This window comes from Oncorhynchus clarkii, chromosome 19, assembly GCF_045791955.1.
Source record: "Oncorhynchus clarkii lewisi isolate Uvic-CL-2024 chromosome 19, UVic_Ocla_1.0, whole genome shotgun sequence".
Lineage (NCBI taxonomy): Eukaryota > Metazoa > Chordata > Actinopteri > Salmoniformes > Salmonidae > Oncorhynchus > Oncorhynchus clarkii.
The window spans coordinates 2,671,844-2,686,843 of NC_092165.1; positions in this window are offsets into that span (position 1 = coordinate 2,671,844).

Here is a 15,000-nt window from a genome sequence, read left to right on the forward strand (position 1 = left end):
AGGACTGTCTGTCTGTACTACTACAAGACTTTACAGATAGATCTGACTGTCTGTCTGTACTACAAGACTTTACAGATGGATCTGACTGTCTGTCTGTACTACAAGACTTTACAGATGGATCTGAGGACTGTCTGTCTGTACTACAAGACTTTACAGATGGATCTGAGGTCTGTCAGTCTGTACTACTAGACTTTACAGATGGATCTGAGGACTGTCTGTCTGTACTACAAGACTTTACAGATGGATCTGAGGACTGTCTGTCTGTACTACAAGACTTTACAGATTGATCTGACTGACTGTCTGTCTGCACTACTACAAGACTTTACAGATGGATCTGAGGACTGTCTGTCTGTACTACTAGACTTTACAGATGGATCTGAGGACTGTCTGTCTCTACTACAAGACTTTACAGATGGATCTGACTGTCTGTCTGTACTACAATACTTTGCAGATGGATCTGAGGACTGTCTGTCTGTACTACAATACTTTACAGATGGATCTGGGGACTGTCTGTCTGTACTACTACAAGACTTTACAGATGGATCTGAGGACTGTCTGTCTGTACTACAATACTTTACAGATGGATCTGAGGACTGTCTGTCTGTACTACAAGACTTTACAGATGGATCTGAGGACTGTCTGTCTGTACTACAAGACTTTACAGATGGATCTGAGGACTGTCTGTCTGTACTACAAGACTTTACAGATTGATCTGACTGACTGTCTGTCTGCACTACTACAAGACTTTACAGATGGATCTGAGGACTGTCTGTCTGTACTACTAGACTTTACAGATGGATCTGAGGACTGTCTGTCTCTACTACAAGACTTTACAGATGGATCTGACTGTCTGTCTGTACTACAATACTTTGCAGATGGATCTGAGGACTGTCTGTCTGTACTACAATAATTTACAGATGGATCTGGGGACTGTCTGTCTGTACTACTACAAGACTTTACAGATGGATCTGAGGACTGTCTGTCTGTACTACAATACTTTACAGATGGATCTGAGGACTGTCTGTCTGTACTACAAGACTTTACAGATGGATCTGAGGACTGTCTGTCTGTACTACAAGACTTTACAGATGGATCTGAGGACTGTCTGTCTGTACTACAAGACTTTACAGATGGATCTGACTGACTGTCTGTACTACAAGACTTTACAGACGGATCTGAGGACTGTCTGTCTGTACTACAAGACTTTACAGATGGATCTGAGGACTGTCTGTCTGTACTACAATACTTTACAGATGGATCTGAGGACTGTCTGTCTGTACTACAAGACTTTACAGATGGATCTGAGGACTGTCTGTCTGTACTACAAGCCTTTACAGATGGATCTGACTGACTGTCTGTCTGTACTACAAGACTTTACAGATGGATCTGAGGACTGTCTGTCTGTACTACAATACTTTACAGATGGATCTGAGGACTGTCTGTCTGTACTACAAGACTTTACAGATGGATCTGAGGACCTGCCTCCTCTACACTCTAACCACTAGACTACCTGCCTCCTCTACACTCTAACCACTAGGCTACCTGCCTCCTCTACACTCTAACCACTAGGCTACCTGCCTCCTCTACACTCTAACCACTAGACTACCTGCCTCCTCTACACTCTAACCACTAGGCTACCTGCCTCCTCTAACCACTAGGCTACCTGCCTCCTCTACACTCTAACCACTAGACTACCTGCCTCCTCTACACTCTAACCACTAGGCTACCTGCCTCCTCTACACTCTAACCACTAGGCTACCTGCCTCCTCTACACTCTAACCACTAGACTACCTGCCTCCTCTACACTCTAACCACTAGGCTACCCTGCCGCCCCTCTAACCACTAGGCTACCTGCCTCCTCTACACTCTAACCACTAGACTACCTGCCTCCTCTACACTCTAACCACTAGAATACCTGCCTCCTCTACACTCTAACCACTAGACTACCTGCCTCCTCTACACTCTAACCACTAGGCTACCTGCCTCCTCTACACTCTAACCACTAGGCTACCTGCCTCCTCTACACTCTAACCACTAGGCTACCTGCCTCCTCTACACTCTAACCACTAGTCTACCTGCCTCCTCTACACTCTAACAAATAGACTACCTGCCTCCTCTACACTCTAACCACTAGACTACCTACCACCCCTACACTCTAACCACTAGGCTACCTGCCTCCTCTACACTCTAACCACTAGACTACCTGCCTCCTCTACACTCTAACCACTAGGCTACCCTGCCGCCCCTCTAACCACTAGACTACCTGCCTCCTCTACACTCTAACCACTAGGCTACCTGCCTCCTCTACACTCTAACCACTAGACTACCTGCCTCCTCTACACTCTAGCCACTAGGCTACCCTGCCTCCTCTACACTCTAACCACTAGGCTACCTGCCTCCTCTACACTCTAACCACTAGGCTACCTGCCTCCTCTACACTCTAACCACTAGGCTACCTGCCTACTCTACACTCTAACCACTAGGCTACCCTGCCGCCCCTCTAACCACTAGGCTACCTGCCTCCTCTACACTCTAACCACTAGACTACCTGCCTCCTCTACACTCTAACCACTAGGCTACCTGCCTCCTCTACACTCTAACCACTAGACTACCTGCCTCCTCTACACTCTAACCACTAGGCTACCTGCCTCCTCTACACTCTAACCACTAGGCTACCTGCCTCCTCTACACTCTAACCACTAGGCTACCTGCCTCCTCTACACTCTAACCACTAGTCTACCTGCCTCCTCTACACTCTAACAAATAGACTACCTGCCTCCTCTACACTCTAACCACTAGACTACCTACCACCCCTACACTCTAACCACTAGGCTACCTGCCTCCTCTACACTCTAACCACTAGACTACCTGCCTCCTCTACACTCTAACCACTAGGCTACCCTGCCGCCCCTCTAACCACTAGGCTACCTGCCTCCTCTACACTCTAACCACTAGGCTACCTGCCTCCTCTACACTCTAACCACTAGACTACCTGCCTCCTCTACACTCTAGCCACTAGGCTACCCTGCCTCCTCTACACTCTAACCACTAGGCTACCTGCCTCCTCTACACTCTAACCACTAGACTACCTGCCTCCTCTACACTCTAACCACTAGGCTACCTGCCTCCTCTTCACTCTAACCACTAGGCTACCTGCCTACTCTACACTCTAACCACTAGGCTACCCTGCCGCCCCTACCCTCTAACCACTAGACTACCTGCCTCCTCTACACTCTAACCACTAGGCTACCCTGCCTCCTCTACACTCTAACCACTAGGCTACCTGCCTCCTCTACACTCTAACCACTAGACTACCTGCCTCCTCTACACTCTAACCACTAGGCTACCTGCCTCCTCTTCACTCTAACCACTAGGCTACCTGCCTACTCTACACTCTAACCACTAGGCTACCCTGCCGCCCCTCTAACCACTAGGCTACCTGCCTCCTCTACACTCTAACCACTAGACTACCTGCCTCCTCTACACTCTAACCACTAGGCTACCTGCCTCCTCTACACTCTAACCACTAGACTACCTGCCTCCTCTACACTCTAACCACTAGACTACCTACCGCCCCCTAGTGGTGATTCCCTATGAACTGCCACCTCTACACTCTAACCACTAGACTACCTACCGCCCCCTAGTGGTGATTCCCTATGAACTGCCACCTCTACACTCTAACCACTAGACTACCTACCGCCCCCTAGTGGTGATTCCCTATGAACTGCCACCTCTACACTCTAACCACTAGACTACCTACCGCCCCCTAGTGGTGATTCCCTATGAACTGCCACTAGCACAGGAGAGAGCTAAATTAAAATGTCCACAAAAAATTCTGCTTTCCAAAACGTTACTCCTTTGGGGTTGAAGTTCCCATTTATTTGTGTTTATAAGAATATCTCCAAAGCACATGTTCCGATAAGGTACAGAGAGATTCATTCTATGAGCTATATCATCTGTGATACGGTAACACCTGAACGTGCTCTCCTCTCATCTGTTTCTAACCCTTTCTGGTATACATGTATATACACACACACACACACACACACAAGCACGCACACACGCACACACGCACGCACACACACACACACACACACACACACACACACACACAAGCACGCACACACACACACACACGACCATTGACCCTCTAGTGTCAAAACAAGTTTTTTTTTAAATAACCCTGGACAGACAGCATTTACACACAACTCATAAACCCAAAATGGCTCCGACACACATTACATCATATTATGATTATAAGTTAATTATTTATAAAAACACGCCTTCTTCTCCTCTACTATAAATGAGCCTCTCATGTCATCTGTATACAGACTTTTTGTTTTCATATTTCTCTATTCTGTTGTTGACTGTATGTTGTTGTTTACTCCATGTGTAACTCTGTGTTGTTGTTTGTGTCGAACTGCATTGCTTTATCTTGGTCTGGGTCGCAGTTGTAAATGAGAACTTGTTCTCAACTAGCCTACCTGGTTAAATAAAGGTGTTCTCAACTGGCCTACCTGGTTAAATAAAGGTGTACTCAACTGGCCTACCTGGTTAAATAAAGGTGTTCCCAACTAGCCTACCTGGTTAAATAAAGGTGTTCACAACTAGCCTACCTGGTTAAATAAAGGTGTTCCCAACTAGCCTACCTGGTTAAATAAAGGTGTTCACAACTAGCCTACCTGGTTAAATAAAGGTGTTCTCAACTGGCCGACCTGGTTAAATAAAGGTGTTCTCAACTGGCCTACCTGGTTAAATAAAGGTGTTCTCAACTGGCCTACCTGGTTAAATAAAGGTGTTCTCAACTAGCCTACCTGGTTAAATAAAGGTGTTCTCAACTGGCCGACCTGGTTAAATAAAGGTGTTCTCAACTGGCCTACCTGGTTAAATAAAGGTGTTCTCAACTAGCCTACCTGGTTAAATAAAGGTGTTCCCAACTAGCCTACCTGGTTAAATAAAGGTGTTCTCAACTACCCTACCTGGTTAAATAAAGGTGTTCCCAACTAGCCTACCTGGTTAAATAAAGGTGTTCTCAACTGGCCTACCTGGTTAAATAAAGGTGTTCTCAACTGGCCTACCTGGTTAAATAAAGGTGTTCTCAACTAGCCTACCTGGTTAAATAAAGGTGTTCTCAACTGGCCTACCTGGTTAAATAAAGGTGTTCTCAACTGGCCTACCTGGTTAAATAAAGGTGTTCTCAACTAGCCTACCTGGTTAAATAAAGGTGTCCCCAACTACCCTACCTGGTTAAATAAAGGTGTTCTCAACTAGCCTACCTGGTTAAATAAAGGTGTTCTCAACTACCCTACCTGGTTAAATAAAGGTGTTCTCAACTAGCCTACCTGGTTAAATAAAGGTGTTCTCAACTGGCCTACCTGGTTAAATAAAGGTGTTCTCAACTAGTCTACCTGGTTAAATAAAGGTGTTCTCAACTAGCCTACCTGGTTAAATAAAGGTGTTCTCAACTGGCCTACCTGGTTAAATAAAGGTGTTCTCAACTAGCCTACCTGGTTAAATAAAGGTGTTCCCAACTAGCCTACCTGGTTAAATAAAGGTGTTCTCAACTAGCCTACCTGGTTAAATAAAGGTGTTCTCAACTAGCCTACCTGGTTAAATAAAGGTGTTCCCAACTGGCCTACCTGGTTAAATAAAGGTGTTCTCAACTAGCCTACCTGGTTAAATAAAGGTGTTCCCAACTGGCCTACCTGGTTAAATAAAGGTGTTCCCAACTAGCCTACCTGGTTAAATAAAGGTGTTCTCAACTGGCCTACCTGGTTAAATAAAGGTGTTCTCAACTGGCCTACCTGATTAAATAAAGGTGTTCTCAACTAGCCTACCTGGTTAAATAAAGGTGTTCTAAACTGGCCTACCTGGTTAAATAAAGGTGTTCTCAACTGGCCTACCTGGTTAAATAAAGGTGTTCTCAACTAGCCTACCTGGTTAAATAAAGGTGTTCCCAACTACCCTACCTGGTTAAATAAAGGTGTTCTCAACTAGCCTACCTGGTTAAATAAAGGTGTTCTCAACTAGCCTACCTGGTTAAATAAAGGTGTTCTCAACTAGCCTACCTGGTTAAATAAAGGTGTTCTCAACTGGCCTACCTGGTTAAATAAAGGTGTTCTCAACTAGCCTACCTGGTTAAATAAAGGTGTTCTCAACTAGCCTACCTGGTTAAATAAAGGTGTTCTCAACTGGCCTACCTGGTTAAATAAAGGTGTTCTCAACTAGCCTACCTGGTTAAATAAAGGTGTTCCCAACTAGCCTACCTGGTTAAATAAAGGTGTTCTCAACTAGCCTACCTGGTTAAATAAAGGTGTTCTCAACTAGCCTACCTGGTTAAATAAAGGTGTTCTCAACTAGCCAACCTGGTTAAATAAAGGTGTTCTCAACTAGCATATCTGGTTAAATAAAGGTGTTCTCAACTAGCCTACCTGGTTAAATAAAGGTGTTCCCAACCAGCCTACCTGGTTAAATAAAGGTGTTCTCAACTAGCCTACCTGGTTAAATAAAGGTGTTCTCAACTAGCCTACCTGGTTAAATAAAGGTGTTCTCAACTAGCCTACCTGGTTAAATAAAGGTGTTCTCAACTGGCCTACCTGGTTAAATAAAGGTGTTCTCAACTGGCCTACCTGGTTAAATAAAGGTGTTCTCAACTGGCCTACCTGGTTAAATAAAGGTGTTCTCAACTGGCCTACCTGGTTAAATAAAGGTGTTCTCAACTAGCCTACCTGGTTAAATAAAGGTGTTCCCAACTAGCCTACCTGGTTAAATAAAGGTGTTCTCAACTACCCTACCTGGTTAAATAAAGGTGTTCTCAACTGGCCTACCTGGTTAAATAAAGGTGTTCTCAACTGGCCTACCTGGTTAAATAAAGGTGTTCTCAACTAGTCTACCTGGTTAAATAAAGGTGTTCTCAACTACCCTACCTGGTTAAATAAAGGTGTTCTCAACTAGCCTACCTGGTTAAATAAAGGTGTTCCCAACTAGCCTACCTGGTTAAATAAAGGTGTTCTCAACTAGCCTACCTGGTTAAATAAAGGTGTTCTCAACTAGCCTACCTGGTAAAATAAAGGTGTTCCCAACTGGCCTACCTGGTTAAATAAAGGTGTTCTCAACTAGCCTACCTGGTTAAATAAAGGTGTTCTCAACTAGCCTACCTGGTTAAATAAAGGTGTTCTCAACTAGCCTACCTGGTTAAATAAAGGTGTTCTCAACTGGCCTACCTGGTTAAATAAAGGTGTTCTCAACTGGCCTACCTGGTTAAATAAAGGTGTTCTCAACTGGCCTACCTGGTTAAATAAAGGTGTTCTCAACTGGCCTACCTGGTTAAATAAAGGTGTTCTCAACTAGCCTACCTGGTTAAATAAAGGTGTTCCCAACTAGCCTACCTGGTTAAATAAAGGTGTTCTCAACTACCCTACCTGGTTAAATAAAGGTGTTCTCAACTAGCCAACCTGGTTAAATAAAGGTGTTCTCAACTAGCATATCTGGTTAAATAAAGGTGTTCTCAACTAGCCTACCTGGTTAAATAAAGGTGTTCCCAACCAGCCTACCTGGTTAAATAAAGGTGTTCTCAACTAGCCTACCTGGTTAAATAAAGGTGTTCTCAACTAGCCTACCTGGTTAAATAAAGGTGTTCTCAACTAGCCTACCTGGTTAAATAAAGGTGTTCTCAACTGGCCTACCTGGTTAAATAAAGGTGTTCTCAACTGGCCTACCTGGTTAAATAAAGGTGTTCTCAACTGGCCTACCTGGTTAAATAAAGGTGTTCTCAACTGGCCTACCTGGTTAAATAAAGGTGTTCTCAACTAGCCTACCTGGTTAAATAAAGGTGTTCCCAACTAGCCTACCTGGTTAAATAAAGGTGTTCTCAACTACCCTACCTGGTTAAATAAAGGTGTTCTCAACTGGCCTACCTGGTTAAATAAAGGTGTTCTCAACTGGCCTACCTGGTTAAATAAAGGTGTTCTCAACTAGTCTACCTGGTTAAATTAAGGTGTTCTCAACTACCCTACCTGGTTAAATAAAGGTGTTCTCAACTAGCCTACCTGGTTAAATAAAGGTGTTCCCAACTAGCCTACCTGGTTAAATAAAGGTGTTCTCAACTAGCCTACCTGGTTAAATAAAGGTGTTCTCAACTAGCCTACCTGGTAAAATAAAGGTGTTCCCAACTGGCCTACCTGGTTAAATAAAGGTGTTCTCAACTAGCCTACCTGGTTAAATAAAGGTGTTCTCAACTAGCCTACCTGGTTAAATAAAGGTGTTCTCAACTAGCCTACCTGGTTAAATAAAGGTGTTCTCAACTGGCCTACCTGGTTAAATAAAGGTGTTCTCAACTGGCCTACCTGGTTAAATAAAGGTGTTCTCAACTGGCCTACCTGGTTAAATAAAGGTGTTCTCAACTGGCCTACCTGGTTAAATAAAGGTGTTCTCAACTAGCCTACCTGGTTAAATAAAGGTGTTCCCAACTAGCCTACCTGGTTAAATAAAGGTGTTCTCAACTACCCTACCTGGTTAAATAAAGGTGTTCTCAACTGGCCTACCTGGTTAAATAAAGGTGTTCTCAACTGGCCTACCTGGTTAAATAAAGGTGTTCTCAACTAGTCTACCTGGTTAAATAAAGGTGTTCTCAACTAGCCTACCTGGTTAAATAAAGGTGTTCTCAACTGGCCTACCTGGTTAAATAAAGGTGTTCTCAACTAGCCTACCTGGTTAAATAAAGGTGTTCCCAACTAGCCTACCTGGTTAAATAAAGGTGTTCTCAACTAGCCTACCTGGTTAAATAAAGGTGTTCTCAACTAGCCTACCTGGTAAAATAAAGGTGTTCCCAACTGGCCTACCTGGTTAAATAAAGGTGTTCTCAACTAGCCTACCTGGTTAAATAAAGGTGTTCCCAACTGGCCTACCTGGTTAAATAAAGGTGTTCCCAACTAGCCTACCTGGTTAAATAAAGGTGTTCTCAACTGGCCTACCTGGTTAAATAAAGGTGTTCTCAACTGGCCTACCTGATTAAATAAAGGTGTTCTCAACTAGCCTACCTGGTTAAATAAAGGTGTTCTAAACTGGCCTACCTGGTTAAATAAAGGTGTTCTCAACTGGCCTACCTGGTTAAATAAAGGTGTTCTCAACTAGCCTACCTGGTTAAATAAAGGTGTTCCCAACTACCCTACCTGGTTAAATAAAGGTGTTCTCAACTAGCCTACCTGGTTAAATAAAGGTGTTCTCAACTAGCCTACCTGGTTAAATAAAGGTGTTCTCAACTAGCCTACCTGGTTAAATAAAGGTGTTCTCAACTGGCCTACCTGGTTAAATAAAGGTGTTCTCAACTAGCCTACCTGGTTAAATAAAGGTGTTCTCAACTAGCCTACCTGGTTAAATAAAGGTGTTCTCAACTGGCCTACCTGGTTAAATAAAGGTGTTCTCAACTAGCCTACCTGGTTAAATAAAGGTGTTCCCAACTAGCCTACCTGGTTAAATAAAGGTGTTCTCAACTAGCCTACCTGGTTAAATAAAGGTGTTCTCAACTAGCCTACCTGGTTAAATAAAGGTGTTCTCAACTAGCCAACCTGGTTAAATAAAGGTGTTCTCAACTAGCATATCTGGTTAAATAAAGGTGTTCTCAACTAGCCTACCTGGTTAAATAAAGGTGTTCCCAACCAGCCTACCTGGTTAAATAAAGGTGTTCTCAACTAGCCTACCTGGTTAAATAAAGGTGTTCTCAACTAGCCTACCTGGTTAAATAAAGGTGTTCTCAACTAGCCTACCTGGTTAAATAAAGGTGTTCTCAACTAGCCTACCTGGTTAAATAAAGGTGTTCTCAACCAGCCTACCTGGTTAAATAATGGTGTTCTCAACTAGCCTACCTGGTTAAATAAAGGTGTTCTCAACTAGCCTACCTGGTTAAATAAAGGTGTTCTCAACTGGCCTACCTGGTTAAATAAAGGTGTTCTCAACTAGCCTACCTGGTTAAATAAAGGTGTTCTCAACTAGCCTACCTGGTTAAATAAAGGTGTTCCCAACCGGCCTACCTGGTTAAATAAAGGTGTTCTCAACTGGCCTACCTGGTTAAATAAACGTGTTCTCAACTAGCCTACCTGGTTAAATAAAGGTGTTCTAAACTAGCCTACCTGGTTAAATAAAGGTGTTCTCAACTAGCCTACCTGGTTAAATAAAGGTGTTCTCAACTAGCCTACCTGGTTAAATAAAGGTGTTCTCAACTAGCCTACCTGGTTAAATAAAGGTGTTCCCAACCAGCCTACCTGGTTAAATAAAGGTGTTCTCAACTGGCCTACCTGGTTAAATAAAGGTGTTCTCAACTAGCCTACCTGGTTAAATAAAGGTGTTCTCAACTAGCCTACCTGGTTAAATAAAGGTGTTCCCAACCAGCCTACCTGGTTAAATAAAGGTGTTCTCAACTGGCCTACCTGGTTAAATAAAGGTGTTCTCAACTAGCCTACCTGGTTAAATAAAGGTGTTCTCAACTGGCCTACCTGGTTAAATAAAGGTGTTCTCAACTAGCCTACCTGGTTAAATAAAGGTGTTCTCAACTGGCCTACCTGGTTAAATAAAGGTGTTCTCAACTGGCCTACCTGGTTAAATAAAGGTGTTCTCAACTGGCCTACCTGGTTAAATAAAGGTGTTCTCAACTGGCCTACCTGGTTAAATAAAGGTGGAATAAAAATGTAAAATAAAATACTTTTTTTGCTTCAAAAACATCCATTACAATGTAACTCCAACTATACCACAGGCCCAGTAGATGAACCCCCCCCCCCCCCCCCCCCCCCCCCCCCCCTGTCGCTAGAGGCTTGGAGTGAGCGTTCCTCAAATCAAATCACATTGTATTGATCACATACACTGTCATATATACTCTGTTGTCACCACTGGAGGGAGGACGTGTCATCAGTCTATAATAACCATGCAGTACTCTGTTTTCACCACTAGAGGGAGGACGTGTCATCAGTCTATAATAACCATGCAGTACTCTGTTTTCACCACTAGAGGGAGGACGTGTCATCAGTCTATAATAACCCTGCAGTACTCTGTTTTCACCACTAGAGGGAGGACGTGTCATCAGTCTATAATAACCATGCAGTACTCTGTTTTCACCACTAGAGGGAGGACGTGTCAGTCTATAATAACCATGCAGTACTCTGTTTTCACCACTAGAGGGAGGACGTGTCATCAGTCTATAATAACCCTGCAGTACTCTGTTTCACCACTAGAGGGAGGACGTGTCATCAGTCTATAATAACCATGCAGTACACTGTTTTCACCACTAGAGGGAGGACGTGTCACCAGTCTATTATAACCCTGCAGTTCTCTGTTTTCACCACTAGAGGGAGGACGTGTCAGTCTATAATAACCATGCAGTACTCTGTTTTCACCACTAGAGGGAGGACGTGTCATCAGTCTATAATAACCCTGCAGTACTCTGTTTTCACCACTAGAGGGAGGACGTGTCATCAGTCTATAATAACCATGCAGTACTCTGTTTTCACCACTAGAGGGAGGACGTATCATCAGTCTATAATAACCCTGCAGTACTCTGTTTTCACCACTAGAGGGAGGACGTGTCATCAGTCTATTATAATCAAATCAAATCAAATCAAATCAAATTTTATTTGTCACATACACATGGTTAGCAGATGTTAATGCGAGTGTAGCGAAATGCTTGTGCTTCTAGTTCCGACAATGCAGTAATAACAAGTAATCTAACTAACAATTCCAAAACTACTGTCTTGTACACAGTGTAAGGGGATAAAGAATATGTACATAAGGATATATGAATGAGTGATGGTACAGAGCAGCATAGGCAAGATACAGTAGATGGTATCGAGTACAGTATGTACAAATGAGATGAGTATGTAAACAAAGTGGCATAGTTTAAAGTGGCTAGTGATACATGTATTACATAAGGATACAGTCTATGATATAGAGTACAGTATATACGTATGCATATGAGATGAATAATGTAGGGTAAGTAACATTATATAAGGTAGCATTGTTTAAAGTGGCTAGTGATATATTTACATCATTTCCCATCAATTCCCATTATTAAAGTGGCTGGAGTTGAGTCAGTGTCAGTGTGTTGGCAGCAGCCACTCAGTGTTAGTGGTGGCTGTTTAACAGTCTGATGGCCTTGAGATAGAAGCTGTTTTTCAGTCTCTCGGTCCCAGCTTTGATGCACCTGTACTGACCTCGCCTTCTGGATGATAGCGGGGTGAACAGGCAGTGGCTCGGGTGGTTGATGTCCTTGATGATCTTTATGGCCTTCCTGTGACATCGGGTGGTGTAGGTGTCCTGGAGGGCAGGTAGTTTGCCCCCGGTGATGCGTTGTGCAGACCTCACTACCCTCTGGAGAGCCTTACGGTTGGGGGCGGTGCAGTTGCCATACCAGGCGGTGATACAGCCCGCCAGGATGCTCTCGATTGTAACCCTGCAGTACTCTGTTTTCACCACTAGAGGGAGGACGTGTCACCAGTCTATATTAACCCTGCAGTTCTCTGTTGTCACCACTAGAGGGAGGACGTGTCAGTCTATAATAACCCTGCAGTTCTCTGTTTTCACCACTAGAGGGAGGACGTGTCAGTCTATAATAACCCTGCAGTTCTCTGTTTTCACCACTAGAGGGAGGACATGTCATCAGTCTATAAGGGAGGACATGTCGCCAGTCTATATTAACCCTGCAGTTCTCTGTTTTCACCACTAGAGGGAGGACGCGTCATCAGTCGATAATAACCCTGCAGTTCTCTGTTGTCACCACTAGAGGGAGGACGTGTCAGTCTATAATAACCCTGCAGTTCTCTGTTGTCACCACTAGAGGGAGGACGTGTCAGTCTATAATAACCCTGCAGTTCTCTGTTTTCACCACTAGAGGGAGGACGTGTCAGTCTATAATAACCCTGCAGTTCTCTGTTTTCACCACTAGAGGGAGGACATGTCATCAGTCTATAATAGCCCTGCAGTACTCTGTTGTCACCACTAGAGGGAGGACGTGTCATCAGTCTATAATAACCCTGCAGTTCTCTGTTTTCACCACTAGAGGGAGGACGTGTCATCAGTCTATAATAACCCTGCAGTATTCTGTTTTCACCACTAGAGGGAGGACATGTCATCAGTCTATTATAACCTTGCAGTTATCTGTTTTCACCACTAGAGGGAGGACGTGTCATCAGTCTATAATAACCCTGCAGTACTCTGTTTTCACCACTAGAGGGAGGACATATCATCAGTCTATTATAACCCTGCAGTACTCTGTTTTCACCACTGGAGAGAGGACATGTCATCAGTCTATAATAGCCCTGCAGTTCTCTGTTTCACCACTAGAGGGAGGACGTGTCATCAGTCTATAATAACCCTGCAGTACTCTGTTTTCACCACTAGAGGGAGGACATGTCATCAGTCTATTATAACCCTGCAGCTATCTGTTTTCACCACTAGAGGGAGGACGTGTCATCAGTCTATAATAACCCTGCAGTACTCTGTTTTCACCACTAGAGGGAGGACATGTCATCAGTCTATTATAACCCTGCAGTACTCTGTTTTCACCACTGGAGAGAGGACATGTCATCAGTCTATTATAACCCTGCAGTTATCTGTTTTCACCACTAGGGGGAGGACGTGTCATCAGTCTATAATAACCCTGCAGTACTCAAATCAAATCACATTGTATTGGTCAAATACACATACACAGCAGATGTTACTGGTCACATGGTTAGCAGATGTTAATGGTCACATGGTTAGCAGATGTTAATGGTCACATGGTTAGCAGACGTTAATGCTGAGTGTAGAGAAATGCTTGTGCTTCTAGTTCCCCACCGTGCAGTAATATCTAACAAGTAATCTAACAATTTCAATTTCAAGAATATGGATGAGCGATGGCCGAACGGCATAGGCAAGATGCAGTAGATGGTATAGAGTACAGTATATACATATGAGATGAGTAATGTAGGGTATGTAAACATTATATAAAGTGACATAGTTTAAAGTGATACCTTAATTAAGTCCATGCATTAAAGTGGCCAGAGAGTTGAGTCAGTATGTTGACAGCAGCCTGTCTGTGTCAGTGATGGTTGTTTAACAGAGATATTTAAGTCAGTATGTTGACAGCAGCCTGTCTGTGTCAGTGATGGTTGTTTAACAGAGATATTTAAGTCTGTATGTTGACAGCAGCCTGTCTGTGTCAGTGATGGTTGTTTAACAGAGATATTTAAGTCTGTATGTTGACAGCAGCCTGTCTGTGTCAGTGATGGTTGTTTAACAGAGATATTTAAGTCTGTATGTTGACAGCAGCCTGTCTGTGTCAGTGATGGTTGTTTAACAGAGATATTTAAGTCTGTATGTTGACAGCAGCCTGTCTGTGTCAGTGATGGTTGTTTAACAGAGAGATTTGAGTCAGTATGTTAGCAGCAGCCACTCAATGTTAGTGGTGGCTGTTTAACAGTCTGATGACCTTGAGATAGAAGCTGTTTTTCAGTCTCTCGGTCCCAGCTTTGATGCATCTGTACTGACCTCGCCTTCTGGATGATTGCGGGGTGAACAGGCAGTGGCTCGGGTGGTTGTTGTCCTTGATGATCTTTTCGGCCTTCCTGTGACATCGGGTGGTGTAGGTGTCCTGGAGGGCAGGTAGCAAGATACAGTAGATGGTATAAACTATATACAAGATGCAATAGATGGTATAGACTGTATACACAATACAGTAGATAGTATAGACTATATACAAGATGCAGTAGATGGTATAGACTATATACAAGATGCAATAGATGGTATAGACTGTATACAAGATGCAGTAGATGGTATAGACTATATACAAGATGCAATAGATGGTATAGACTGTATACAAGATGCAGTAGATAGTATAGACTATATACAAGATGCAGTAGATGGTATAGACTATATACAAGATGCAATAGATGGTATAGACTGTATACAAGATGCAATAGATGGTATAGACTGTATACAAGATGCAGTAGATGGTATAGACTATATACAAGATGCAGT